Below are 14,075 nucleotides of genomic sequence, written 5' to 3'. Positions count from 1 at the left end.
GGATGGTGTTCAGTGTTTCCCCATTTAGTTTGATGTTGGCTGTGAGTTTTTCATATATGGCCTTTATTATGTTGAGATAATTTCCTTCTATCCCCATTTTGATAAGAGTTTTTATCATAAATGGCTGTCAGATCTTGTCAAATACTTTCTCTGCATCTATTGAGATGATCATGTAGATTTATTCCTCATTTTGTTAATGTGGTGTATCACATTGATTGACTTGCGGATGTTGAACCATCCCTGCATCCCTGGAATAAATCCCACTTGATCATAGTGTATGATCTTTTTTTTTTCTTTATTAATGTTATGATAGATTACAACCTTGTGAGATTTCAGTTGTACATTTTTGTTAGTCATGCTGTGGGTACAAAAATATGGAACGCTTCATGAATTTGCATGTCATCCTTGTACAGGGGCCATGCTAATCTTCTCTGTATCATTCCAATTTTAGTATATGTGCTGCCAAACCGAGCACTAGTGTATGATCTTTTTGATGCATTGCTGTATCCAGTTTGCCAATACTTTGTTGAGGATTTCTGCATCTAAGTTCATCAGAGATATTGGCCAGTAATTTTCCATTTTTTGTCTTGTCCTTGTTAGGTTTTGGTATCAGAGTGATGTTGACCTCATAGAATGGGTCAGGAAGCGTTCCATCTTCCCTAATTTTTTGGAATAGCTTGAGAAGGATAGGTGTTAAATCTTCTCTGACAGTTTGGTAGAATTCCTCAGGGAAGCCATCTGGTCCTGGGCTTTTATTCTTTGGGATACTTTTGATTACTGTTTCAATCCTTTACTTCTGATTGATCTATTCAGATTCTCTATTTGTTCATGATTCAGCTTTAGGAAGTCTAAGAATTTATCCATTTTCTCTAGATTGTTCATTTCTTTGGCACATAGCTTTTCATAGTATTCTCTTATAATCCATTGCATTTCTGTGATATCCGTTGCTATTTCTCCTCTTTCATTTGTATTTTATTTATCTGAGCTTTCTCTCTTTTTCTCTTTGTAAATCTGTCTGGGGTTTGTCAATTGTATTTATCTTCTCAAAGAACCAGCTCTTTGTTTCATCGATCCTTTCTACTGCCTTTTTGTTTCAATAGCATTTATTTCTGCTCTGATTTTTATTATTTCTCTCCTTCTGCTGACTTCGGCCTTTGTTTGTTATTTTTCTAATTCAGTTAGGTTTAGTTTGAGATTGCTTATTCGGGATTTTACTTGTTTGTTAAAGTAAGCCTGTGTTGCAATGAATATCCCTATTAATAGAACTTTTGCTTCATCCCATGTGAGTTGGTATGATATGTTTTCATTTTCATTTGCCTCCAGATATTTTTTGATTTCTCCTTTAATCTTTTCAATGATCCACTGCTTTTTCAATGGCATGTTGTTTAGTATCCACATCTTTGTCCCTTTCTCAACATTTTCCTTGTAATTAATTTCTATCTGTATAGAATTGTGATTGGAAAGGGTGCTTGTTATTATTTCAAAATTCTTAAATTTATTGAGGCTTACCTTGTTTCTCAACATATGGTCTATCCTTGAGAAGGTTCTGTGTACACTTGAGAAGAATGTGTATTCTGCTGTTTTTAGATGGAGTGTTATATATATGTCTATTAAGTCCAACTGGTCTAGCTTTTCATTTAATTCCACTGTTTCCTTGTTGAAATTCTGCCTGGATGATCTATCCATTGATGTGAGTGGAGTGTTGAGGTCCTCTACTATTATTGTGTTATTATTAATGTCTTCTTTTAGGTTTGTTAGTAGTTGCTTTATGAACTTTGCATAGATATTTATGTGTTATTTCTTCTTGATGGAATGTCCCTTTGATCATTGTATACTGCCCCTCTTTGTCTCTCTTTACCTGTCTTATCTTGAAGTCTACTTTGTCTGATATAAATATCGCAACATCTGCTTTCTTTCATTTGCCCTTAGCTTGGAGTATCATCTTCCATCCCTTCACTCTGAGCCGGTTTGTCATTGGAGCTGAGATGTGTTTCCTGGAAGCAGCATATTTTTGGGTCTTGTTCTTTACTCCACCTCGCCACTCTGTGTCTTTTTATTGGAGAATTCAATCCATTTACCTTTAGAGTGATTATCAATATATGAGGGCTTAATGCTGCCATTTTATCACTTGTTTTCTGGCTCTCCTGCATTTCCTTTGTTTCTCACCCTGTGTATTTTGGTCTACCAGTCAAGCTATGTAGTTTTTTATGTTGTATTTCTTTGTTTTCTTCTCATTTATTATTTCTGTCGCTGTTCTGACTTTTTGCTTTGTGGTTACCATGAGGTTTGTATTCGAAATCTTCAGGATAAGATAGTCCCTTTTCTGATGGCCCATTGTTTCCTTAGACTAAACCAATTCAGTCTCTTTCCTCTTCCCCTCCTAAGTTGTTTGTCTCACATCTTATTCCATCTTGTGTCATGAATTTGTGGTTAAAATGACAAGATTATCTTTATTTTTGGTGTTTTTCTTCCCTTTGTCTTTAATGCTATACTTGAGTATTTGCTATCCTGCTCTGATTCTGTCTATCTATTTATCTGCTTACTCCATGCTTTGTAACCCATTTCTACCTTTTTTTTTCGGGTATGAGGGCTTTCTTATGGGGGGGGTGGTTGGGGAAGTCTCGTGGCTATGAACTCCCTTAGCTTATGTTTTCTTGGAGAGTTTTTATTTCTCCATCATATCCAAAACATGTTTTCACTGGATAGAGTATACTTGGCTGACAGGTTTTGTCCTTCAAAGATTTGATTATGTCATTCCAGTCTCTCATAGCCTGTAAGGTTTCTGCAGAGAAATATGCCAAAAGCATTATACATGCTCCTTTGTACATTATTTTCTTCTGCCTTGCTGCCCTTAGTATTCTTTCTTACTCATTCACTTTTGCAAGTTTGAATACTATATGCCTTGCTGTGGGCCTTCTTACATTGACATATTTAGGAGATCTGATAGCCTCTTCCACATGGATTTCCATCTCCTTCCCTAGGCTGGGGAAGTTCTCTATTATTTCTTTGAACAAGCTTTCTACTCCCTGCTTGTCTTCTCCTTCTTGAATACCTGTAATTCTTATGTTGCATTTCCTAGTTGAGTCAGATATTTCTCAGAGACTTTCTTCATTTTTTTTTAGTCTTAGTTCTCTCTCCTCCATCTGGAGCATTTCAACATGTCTATCTTTGATTATGCTGATACTCTCCTCTATGATGTCTGTTTGAGCATTCAGGGAATCTATGTTTTGTTTTATTTCTTTTATTGTGTCTTTCATCTCTAATATTTCTGTTTGATTCTTCTTTATAGTTTCAATCTCTTTTGTGAAGTACCTCCTGAACTCATTGAATTGTTTCTCTACATGCTCTTTTAATACATTGGGTTTTTTGATGATAGCTATTTTAAATTCTTTGTCATTTAGATTACTTTTTTCTGTTTCCTTAGGACTTATTTCTGGATACTTATTTTCTCTCTGCTCTGGAGATATAATATAATGTTTGATATTGCTAGGGGTAGTGGCTCTGTTTTTTTGCATCCTGGTGTTATTTGTTCGCAGTTACCACCTATTGCCACTGGGTGGGGATCAAGAGCCACATATTCTAAGCCCTCTGCCTTCAGTGGAGATCACACGGACTTGAACCAGTGCTGGGTGGGTGGAGTAGGGGTTCTTCTGTGTACTCTCTGGGTTTTCTCCCTCTGCTCTTGCTATCTACTCTCCTTGGGTGTTGGCTTGATAATGTCACCCCCTGTGAAAGCTTTCACCCTGGTAGAGAGCTTCCCTATAGGCTTCAAGGGCCCTCTGGGATACGTGATTTTCCTGCGAATGAACATCCCCTCCCCCATTCCTGCCCTCTCAGAGGCTATCCATGGTCCTGGATTGCGGTCTATTAGGGGAGGGAGCTAAGTTTTCTCTTACCGCATTGCATCCCCTCCAAGAGCGGCTCCAGCCTCTCTGCCCTCTGTCATATGGCTGCATGTGTCTCTCTTATGTTTTTTGTGTTGTGTTTAGATGTCCTTTGTTGGACCATGAATGTCCTTTTCATTGTATGTTGGAAGGGAGAGATTACCCAGAAAACTCACTCTGCCATGACGCTGACGTCACTCCAGGTGTCTATTACATTAGGATTTTTACTTGATAACATTGCCATGGTGATATCGTGTATAAATATCACAGCTATGATATGTCAGTCTTTGTAGTTTGATATATAATGAGAATGACTTCAGTTATATGAGTTGCATTCTGACAGAAGAGGTGGAGAAAAAGATGATTTCCTTAAAGCGCCAGATGACTAAGAGAGTTACAGCATCTGATGTCCCTGTTAAAAACAAGAGGCCTTAATTTAGATACATCCACATGTAGGGTTCACAACTTATATGCTACCTAATTACATAACTATTGTATCATTTCATATTATGGTGTTTGGTTAATTGGAATGTGAAGAGAAAAATCATCAAAACTAACGAAATTAAAAGCATTTTCCATAGTGATACCAAGAATTTAAACTAATGAGAGAAATGAATATGTAAGAAATCTAGTTTTCATATGGTTCCTGGGGCCAATTTATACTTATTTCCAACTGTAACATGTAGGAACTTGTTTTGGTTATTTAATTGAGAAAACAAAGCAGAAAACTTGGAAAAGAGATGAGCAAAGCAGAGTTTGGAAAATGGTCTGCTATAAATTATATTCATAAATAAATGTTTCAGCTGTTTCTTTGGTGTTTATAACGTTTGCTTCAAATGGCTAAAAGTAAACTTTGGCTAATGTCTGCTTTTCATTAGACATTAATGGGATCAATTGACTGTGCTGGATTTCTTACTTGTAGGTCATATGGGCATATAATCAAAATTGTTTTACTGCTTCTGTGTGGTAAAGGAGAGAAGTAATGGATTTTTGTAAATCAAAAATATTCACATGTATATTAAAGGCTCATTTTCTATAGCAATCCACTGATGCCTTTCTTAAATAATGTTTGCATATTATACATATTCTTTGTAATGATAGAATTATCATGCCTTGAACCAAGCGTGTGGATCCAGTTTCTGAAAGGTTTCAAATTTTCCTCTCATTGTCAAGTGGTAAAGCAGAGCATGATAGAAGCATGATAAAACCCTGTGGGATATATCTGTGAAGTAGTCCCAGTTTTACTGATGAGAGAAATAAGGAAGAAAGAGGTTAAGCTGCTCACCTGAGGTCATGCAGCCTGTAGGTGGCAGAACCAGGACCTTACCTCTGATTTGTCTGACTTCAATCACAGTGCCTTTTCAGCTAGTAAGTGTGGCCTGTATCTACATGGAACTCAAATTTTGACAGATTTTAGTACTTCAATAAAACTTCATATTTTCCTGATTTATTATTCAATGAACTGACAAGTTTCGAGTTTGTATTGGCCTTGCCTACTTTCATAAATTCAGAGCAAAAGCCACTTTTGGCTCTAGACTTATTTAAATTGGTTGTCTATCTTAGTCAAATTCATAAACTACCATTTCAATCTTCTGCTAAGTTTTGACTCTGTGACCTGATCTAAGTAATTAACTGTGCTTTATCAGTCTGGAGTGATTAAAGGATAGATAACCCCAAAATGATCACTTGGTAAAATGTGTTCCAGCTTCACTGCTTTGTTGTATCTCAGTTCCTACGAGACTGTTGGACTTTATAAACTACTTGGAAACATTTTTAAATCTCACAATATAAATTGAAGATAAGAGTTATTATGATGGAAAATTGCCAAATGTTTCTTGAAGCTCATGATGCTCATGAAGTTCACCTTCATGTTAGTTCTTGAGTCATATTTCTGAATCAAGGCCTCTAATTATTTCATATAAGTATCTAAAATATAAGACAATGTTTCCTTCAATATTCTATATGCAAAATGTATAGGATAAATTGATTCATTCGGGAAATAAAAATATTCTTGGGGCCTACTAAGTGTGGTCAGGAAACTGAGGTTTTATGACCTAGTTTCTGTGTTAAAAAAATGTTGTGGAATAGGGAATTGACCAGTTCACACTGTATAATTCATTTGTAAGCAATGGCTTTATTGACCTAATGCCACAAGAAACGTGGCCTCGTAAGTCATGAGGAGATCTCTGAAGGGAGCCGATGAGGCACACTTTCTCATATACAAACCCAGCAGTCACTTTTAGGTTTTGCTATATCCAACAACATATCTCCCACTTGAGATTTAACGAACAACTTTGTGTGTGTGTGTGTGTGTGTGTATGTGTGTGTCTGGCCAAAAATAAGTAAAATTAAAAGTGGGATGTTGTCTGTCTGGCTGGTGATCTTAGACACTTTTGGTGATATGGACTTCTGTTCTTGGCAGACAAAGCAAAGCTTCTCTCTAGTTTAGCCAGCTGTGATTTGGAAGAGTTCTCTGGGCTAGAAATGAAGGTTATTTCTCTCTCCTCCCTGTTTCTCTTGTCTGTTTTGAGCAGGCTACTACCAGTCTAATGTGATTAGTATTGACCCCAAGCTTCTGTTTTTGGGGAGTCATAAAAATCACAAGACATTTCCTCAAGAGGATGAAGTGTGGTGTAGTGGCAAGTGTTTGGTATTAGAAGTCAGACTGACTTGTAGTTAGTCTACTAACATGGCTAATACACACTAGCTGTTTTTTAGTTTTTCAAAGATTGGCACCTGAGCTAACATCTGTTGTCAATCTTCTTCTTTTTCTTCTCTTCCTCTCCCCAAAGCCCCCCAGTACATAGTTGTATATTCTAGTTGTAGTTCCTTCTGGTTGTGCTATGTGGGACGCCACCTCAGCATGGCATGATGAACGGTGCTAGGACTGTGCCTAGCATCTGAACCAGCAAAACCCTGGGCCGCTGAAGTGAAGTGTGCAAACTTAACCACTTGGCCATGGGGTCAGCCCCCTAGCTGTTTTACTCTTAGTTTCTCTGGCTCTCATTTTCCTCAACTATAAAATGAGGAAGTTAAATGATGAACTAGGTAAATTTTGGCAAGTTATTTAGCTTTTCTTTGCATCCGTGTCCTCAGCTATAAAATAAAAGTAATAATATGATGAACTCCAAGGGTTGTTGTGAAGAGTAAATAGAATACACTGCCACTGATTGTGGAGAGTCCGAAATACTCTCCTGATATTCCTACAAAACCATGGGGCCTTGCTTGGTCAACTCTGGCTTGTATATCTTGTTTCCACTGGATTAATTCAAGTCAGGGATTGCTTCATTTTCCTATGTGTGTTGTCCCTGTTCCATGACAAATCCTCCTGGATGTGGAATTCAGCCCTTTCCATGATTTCTTGAAAGTGAACAAAGAAAGTGCACACGCACACACACACGCGACAATTGTGTGTGCATATCAGACTTTACTAAAGGTTCCAGGAGGTACAGGTACTTACCTTTCAAGTGTAGAAATAACTTAGAATATTAGTTATCCATGCTCTTGGAAAAAACCACCACCATTCCTACAACTTGCATTCTGTCGTCTCCTCTTTCCTTCCCTCTTGTATTGCTGGGATCCTCATATTCCTCTCACTTTAGAATACAGAACAGAAACGCTTTCATAAGCCTCAGCTACAAACTCTGCTACCATCCGTCATTGCATAGCCCATTAACGATCTTCAATAGAAGGGCCTTAAATTTAAGAGGTCCTGCCTCCTTAAAAGTAACTGTAGCCAGTCTCCCCCTCAATTCTACACGGCCACCTCCTTGAAGAGCTGTGCACCCTTAAAGAACTGGAATTTTATTCCATTGTTCTTTAAGTCTAAATACTTAGCACCATGCCTGGCATATACCACAAGATAACCAATTTTTCTTTTTTGAATAGACTATATATGCTTAGATGGTTTACAGACCCATGCTTTCCACAATTACTTAGAGTAACAGAAAACACGTATATAGCAGTTGCTATGTTCCAGGCAATGATGTGAGCTTTTCAGGGGAATCAGCTCACCTAATCCTCATGGCAGACTGAGGAAGTAGGTGCTGTTATCAGCGCCATTTTACAGACAAGGCTACTGAGGCACAGAGAGGTGGGTAACTTGTGTCAGATAACACAGTTAATAGATACAACTTGGATTTAACTCTAGGCCATTGAGTTCTAGAGTCCATGCTCAAGTACTAGATTATACTTCCTCTCTACGCGATAGTCGTAAAAATTCTCACTGATCAACAAAATCAAATATGTTTATAATTGTATGAGTTTGATAGGTCAGGGATCTGTCATTCTAATTAAAAAAAGGACCTTAAACTTATTGAATATAAGTATAGACATTTGGATAAATAAATGGTTTTTTAGCAACTAAAGAATATTTTTCATGGACAAGACCGTGAAAATCATGTATTGCCATCCCTTTCAATTCAGCTAATGTGAGTAAATTGCTTTCTTCATGACAAGAATATCCACTTGTGTTATCTCATTGAATTTGTGCAACAACTCCATCCTTAGCCACATATTTTTGTCACTTTGGGGTCTGACGTTATCCTAGAGTGTGTTAATAGTACTGTCACATGAAGGAAAGACCATTTCATATCTCTCCTCTGGGGCATGATATCATCCTTAAGCAGAAAGGTCAGTGGTTTTGTCATGAATTGGGACAGGAGGAAAGAAGCATAAAACCTGAGATTATAGTCCTGTTTGGAACTTGACGTTTCTTTTTTAAGATGTGGAAATATATCAGTTCTTAAAATCATCATTAGTACAGAGAAGTAGCCACGTATGAAGGTTAAGAGCATGGTCCCTGGATGCAGGCTGCCTGGATGTGCCTCCCTCCTCTGCTTTACACTCTGGCTGAGTGACCTTGGACAAATTGTGTAATCTCTCTGTGCCTCAATTTCAACAACTGCAATATGATAACAATAGGGCCAACTTTGTAGGGTTCCTTTGGGGATTAAGGAGTCTAATACATGCAGAATGCTTAGAATAGGGCCTAAGAATGTTTGTTGAATGAATAAAATATAGACCTGCTCTCTAAAGTCTCCCTAGATAGTTATAAATCTTCAGTGGTTCCAGAATGCATTTATTAACTAATGGTGTCATGGGCTCAGATTCTTTTTCTTTAATTAAAAAAACAAACAAATCAATTTGATGCATAAATTCAAAAACTAATACATGGAGGCCTTATTTTATCTCCAAAAGAAAAGCAGATATGTTAGGATTAGTAGTTAAGAACAGTTGGAACAAATATAGAATTTTAAAAATAAAAGTATGAATTTATTTTACAAATATTAATTCAAAAAATTATCATTTTTTTAATGGAGGGGAGACAGCGGAGAGGCCAATTTAAGTAAACATTCAAAAGGGGAAAACTTAGGGGAAAAAAGCCTCTTTCTCTAGCTGGGAAATGTCTGCAGATACAGTGAATACTTAGTCAGCAGATCTCTATTTTTATTCAAGCAGCTTGCCAAGAAATACAGTGGCTGCAGTTTTCTCTCCTCTCTAATGTGAACTGCAGCTCGGTTAAGAATACTGAAAGTAGATGCTTATACTTTAATGTGCCTGAGTGGGTCATGGGTAGCACACAGGTCAGCAGATTCTCATTCTACTCTCTACTGTGGGAATTGGCCCAGTTAACAAAGGCAAACTGGGTTAAGTCTGGGTTGACGACATACTGTTACTATTTGGGTATGCTTCATGAACAACAAACCTAAGCTCTATTGCAAAAATCTTTGTGCAATACCCTGGTTTCCTATTTGTCTTAGAAAGCAATCATGTGTATGAATTTTTTTCTGTGATAACCAAGAGGTTCAAGACTTAAAATGTGGTGAGGAGTGCTTTAGAGTGTATAATGGTTTTATGTACATGGCTAGTCTTAACTACCTTCGTTTTTTCATCACACTACTTGACCACCAGGAATGGCTTTGTCCTTCCCTCCATATTTTTCATCTACAACTCCAGCTCTCGTTTAGACTCTGAAGGAGGTGTTTTCACGTCCGTCAAGCCCCTATTGATAGCTCCAGCGGGAAGTGATTATCTCTTTCCCTGAACTCCAGTGTGTCATCTACACCTGTTTTAGAATATGGTCACTTTCTACCATGCATTCTACTAGTTTATTTTATGTACTTTTTATATCTTCCCTACCAGATTATAAGCTGCTTGAGGGTGTTTCTGCGTCATCTTGATAGAGAAATACTGTGTATTGAATTATGTCTACTATATATTATGTACACAATGGATGTTGACAAGTGAATGTATTAACATCAAATCAGGTAATCTTGGCAACAGTCTAGCAATAGAGAGATCTTATTCCAATTTAAATGAATGGCACCAATAATAATTACGGCTAAGATTGATCAGAATGTACTAAACATTGATGCATATGTTTTATTCATGTCATTCCATCTAATCCTAATAACAATTGTGTACAGTAGGTAGTATTATCATCTCATTCCCATTTTACAGATAAAGCAATCAAGGGACATAGCAGGTATGCAACTTGCCAAAGTAGTAATTTATAGAGCTAGCATTTGAACTTTAAGCAGTCTGTTCCAGATCCTTTTCTCTTAATCAGCACACTATTATACCCATTGTTTCATATCAAGTCAGAATATGAATTTAGATGTAAACCCAAGACTTCTAGTTCCATGTCCAGTGTATTTTCTACTGTAAATGCCTAATGCCTTGCACACAGTAGATACTTTAGGTATTTGACTCTACAGATGAATCTCCTAATTTCCTAGGCCAGCCTTTCATAGTCTTTCCTGGTCCACTGTTAACCATTGTAAATTCAACCACGTGACAAGCTGTAAAATAAAAGTATAGAATACCTCTAAAATATAAAGGGAATGTTTGGGGGCTAGAATAAATGACTGGTGCATGTGGCCCTGAAACTGAGAGCTTCATAGGCTTCCCCAAATTCTAACTTTCATTTGGAAAGTCCCATAGAGCCAGAACAGACAGGACACGTTAGCCTCAGCAACCTGGTGGAGGGGTAGTCAACCCCGGCTACATTCCAGAACGGCCTGTAAAGTGTGTTAAAATGGGTTTCACTCATATTTATTCAGAATCTGGCTTATATTCTAGTTCATGTCATTGGTCCATTGTATACTGTACCAGATAATATTGCTGTACCCCCAATTTAAATCAAAAAGTACCTGCATTATGACATGAATTACTATTTAATAAATAACATGAATTACTGTTAATAAACTGTACTAAGTAGACATAAATTAGAGATTCTTTTTAATAATCTACCAATTATATTATAGACATTTCATTTGTTATTGACATTAATATAAAGTGTAACTATTGCTAAAATTTAGTGTTTTCTTCAATATGTATTATTTTAAATATTACGTATTTTAAGTAAGAATACCAAACTTTTATGTTATTTTCTCCCAGAAATTAGAAAGAAAATTTTAAAAAGCATACATCAGAAAGGAGAAATTATTGGGGCCAGCCCGGTAGCGCAGTGGTTAAGTGTGCAAGTTCATTTCTCGGCGGCCAAGGGTTCGCCGGTTGGGATCCCAGGTGTGGACATGGCACCGTTTGGCAAAAGCCATGCTGTGATAGGTTTCCCACGTATAAAGTAGAGGAAGATGGGCATGGATATTAGCTCAGGGCCAGTCTTCCTCAGCAAAAAGAGGAGGATTGGCAGTGGATGTTAGCTCAGGGCTAATCTTCCTCAAAAAAAAAAGGAGAAATCAAAAAGACATTGAGAAAGATATAACAGAAAGTTACTTGGATCATTGAATAAAATTTTGACAAAAATAGATAAAATGACAGGAAAATAAATAGCAAATTAACTCGGAGCTACAACTTCTAGCAGCATATAGAATAGATCAGTCCCTGTTGGAGCAGTGTATAAACATACCTTCTACATACATGGAGAGTATACCCAATAAATTTCAAGAAAAAATGGATGAGATAAACCAAAAAAGATTTTAAAAAAATGAAAATTCTGCCAATTCAGAACATGGCTACGTAGTTTGGTTGTTAAATGATGAGACACTCTTATGGAAAACTATCCACCTCAGATAGAAAATTTAACTTTGAAAGGGTAGGAAGTTTCCAGAAATATATTTGCATGAATTCTTCCAAATGATTGTCGGTAAAACATCACGAGATCCTGGTTAACTTATTTTACCTTGAAGGATTTAATATTTTTGATATCTTTCACACTCTTTGTGGAGTCAAAGAAATGAATTGAAGATAATTAGCTGCATATCTTTTAGAAAATGTGAACAAAATAAAATGCACACCAATACTAGGCTTCAGTATTCAAAATTGAAGTCAGCTATAGAAAAAAGTAGTTGTGAGAAAAATTCAGCGTACTTTGTTGAGAATATAATGCACACAATTTAACTTTTTATTGACAGCTTTATTGAAATATAATTCAGATACTATACAACTCACCAATTGAAAGTATATAGTGGTTTTTAGTATAACAGTAGAGTTGTGCAATCATTGCACGATCAATTTTAGAACTCTTTTATCACCCCAAAAGAGAAATTCTGTACTCATTAACAGTCACCATTTGCCACAATATGTATGCCCTTGACTTAAGCAACTGTATTTGTCTGCAAGGGCTGCCATGACAAAATACCAGAAACCAGATGGCTTAAACAGTAGAAATTTATTTTCTCATATTTCTGGAGACTAGAATTACGAGATCAAGGTTCTGGCCGATTCAGTTTCTGCTGAGAACTCTGTTCCTGGCTTGTAGATGGCCTCCTTCTCTCTATGTCCTCACAAGGCCTTTCCTCCATGTATGAGCACGGGGGAAAAGAGAGAGAGAGGAACACATGGATACACTCTTGTGTCTCTTCTTATAAGAATACTAATTCTAACAGATAAAGACCCTACCTTATGACCTCCTTTAACCTTAATTACTTTCTTAGAGGCCCCATCTCCAAGTACAGCCACTCTGTTTGGTTTTCAACAAGTGAATTTGGTGGAGGCAAACATTCAGTCTGTAACATTGTATCCTAGCCCTTCAAAGTGCATGTCCTTCTCACATGTAAACTACGTTCATTCCCTCCCAACAGCTCCCCAAATTTTAATTCATTTGAGCACCAACTCTGAAGTCCAAAGTCTCATCTAAATATCATCTAAATCACATATGGGTAAGGATTGAGGTATGATCCATCCTGAGGCAAAATTCCTCTCCAGTTCTGAACCTGTGAAACCAGAAAAGTCATGTGTTTCCAAATTACAATGGTAGGATAGGCATGGGATGGACATTCCCATTCCAAAAGAGTGAAATCAGAAGGAAGAAAGGAGTGACAGCTCCCAAGCAAGTCTAATACCTAGTAAGGACTACTCCATTAGATCTTCAGCCACAAGAATAATCCTCTTTGGTTCCATGTTCTTCCCGCCAGACCCATTGGGGTGGCAGAGTTACCCCCATAGCTCTGTGGAGCAGCCTTTCCCTTTGAGTTCTGTGGGGTGGCCCCATAAGCCCCTGAGTGAAGGTAGCCTGGCCCCCTATAACCAAGGAGGGGGGTCCCACCCTCTGAAACTTCTGAGACAGAGGAGGAAACTGCTTTTCTCTCTGAGCCTGTGGTGAGAGGGGAAGCCTTGTGGATCTCTGAATCACCTTCAGTCATTCTTTCTTCTTCACTCTTTGTAAGGACAAATCATATTCTTAGCTGAATAGCTCTATCATCCTGTCCTGTTCCACTTTGTCCAAAGGAGCCCTGTGTCTCCTGGTATAATCAATCTCTATTCCCGGCTTCTACTGATATGGCTAATTAAATCCATATTTCACATCCATACTAATCTCCTTATCAAGTGGTTGTTCAGCCACACTTTTAGTGTTCCTTTGAAACATGCTTCCTCATTTTTTGCAACATGGACATGCTGCAAATTTTCCAAATCTTGAAGTTCTTGTTCCTTTTCACTTAACAATTCCTTCAATTATCTCTCTTCTCTGGTGTTTTACTTTAAGTGGTAATGAAAAACTAAGTCACTTCTTCAACATTTTGCTTAGAAATCTGAGCTAAATATACAATTTCGTCTCTCACAAATTATACCTTTCAAAAAACATTAGAACAGAATTCAGCCAAGTTCTTTGTCATTTTATAACAAGGATCACCTTTCCTCTAGTTTCTACTAAGCTGTTGCTCATTTTTGAAATCTCACCAGAATGGTCTTTAATGTCCATATTTCTATCAACATTCTGTTCATGAT

General features: G+C 37.3%; 1 non-coding gene across 1 annotated transcript; it reads right to left on the bottom strand.

The window, feature by feature from the left end:
* Positions 1–368: 368 nt before the first annotated feature.
* Positions 369–475, bottom strand: LOC123282747 (U6 spliceosomal RNA). Its single transcript, XR_006522988.2, has one exon. It is a non-coding gene; the product is annotated as a U6 spliceosomal RNA (small nuclear RNA).
* Positions 476–14,075: the final 13,600 nt, after the last annotated feature.

The sequence above is a fragment of the Equus asinus genome, chromosome X (genome assembly GCF_041296235.1).
Source record: "Equus asinus isolate D_3611 breed Donkey chromosome X, EquAss-T2T_v2, whole genome shotgun sequence".
NCBI lineage: Eukaryota > Metazoa > Chordata > Mammalia > Perissodactyla > Equidae > Equus > Equus asinus.
Note: the sequence above shows the minus strand (reverse complement) of the source record. Positions and strands in the feature narration are given on the sequence as shown.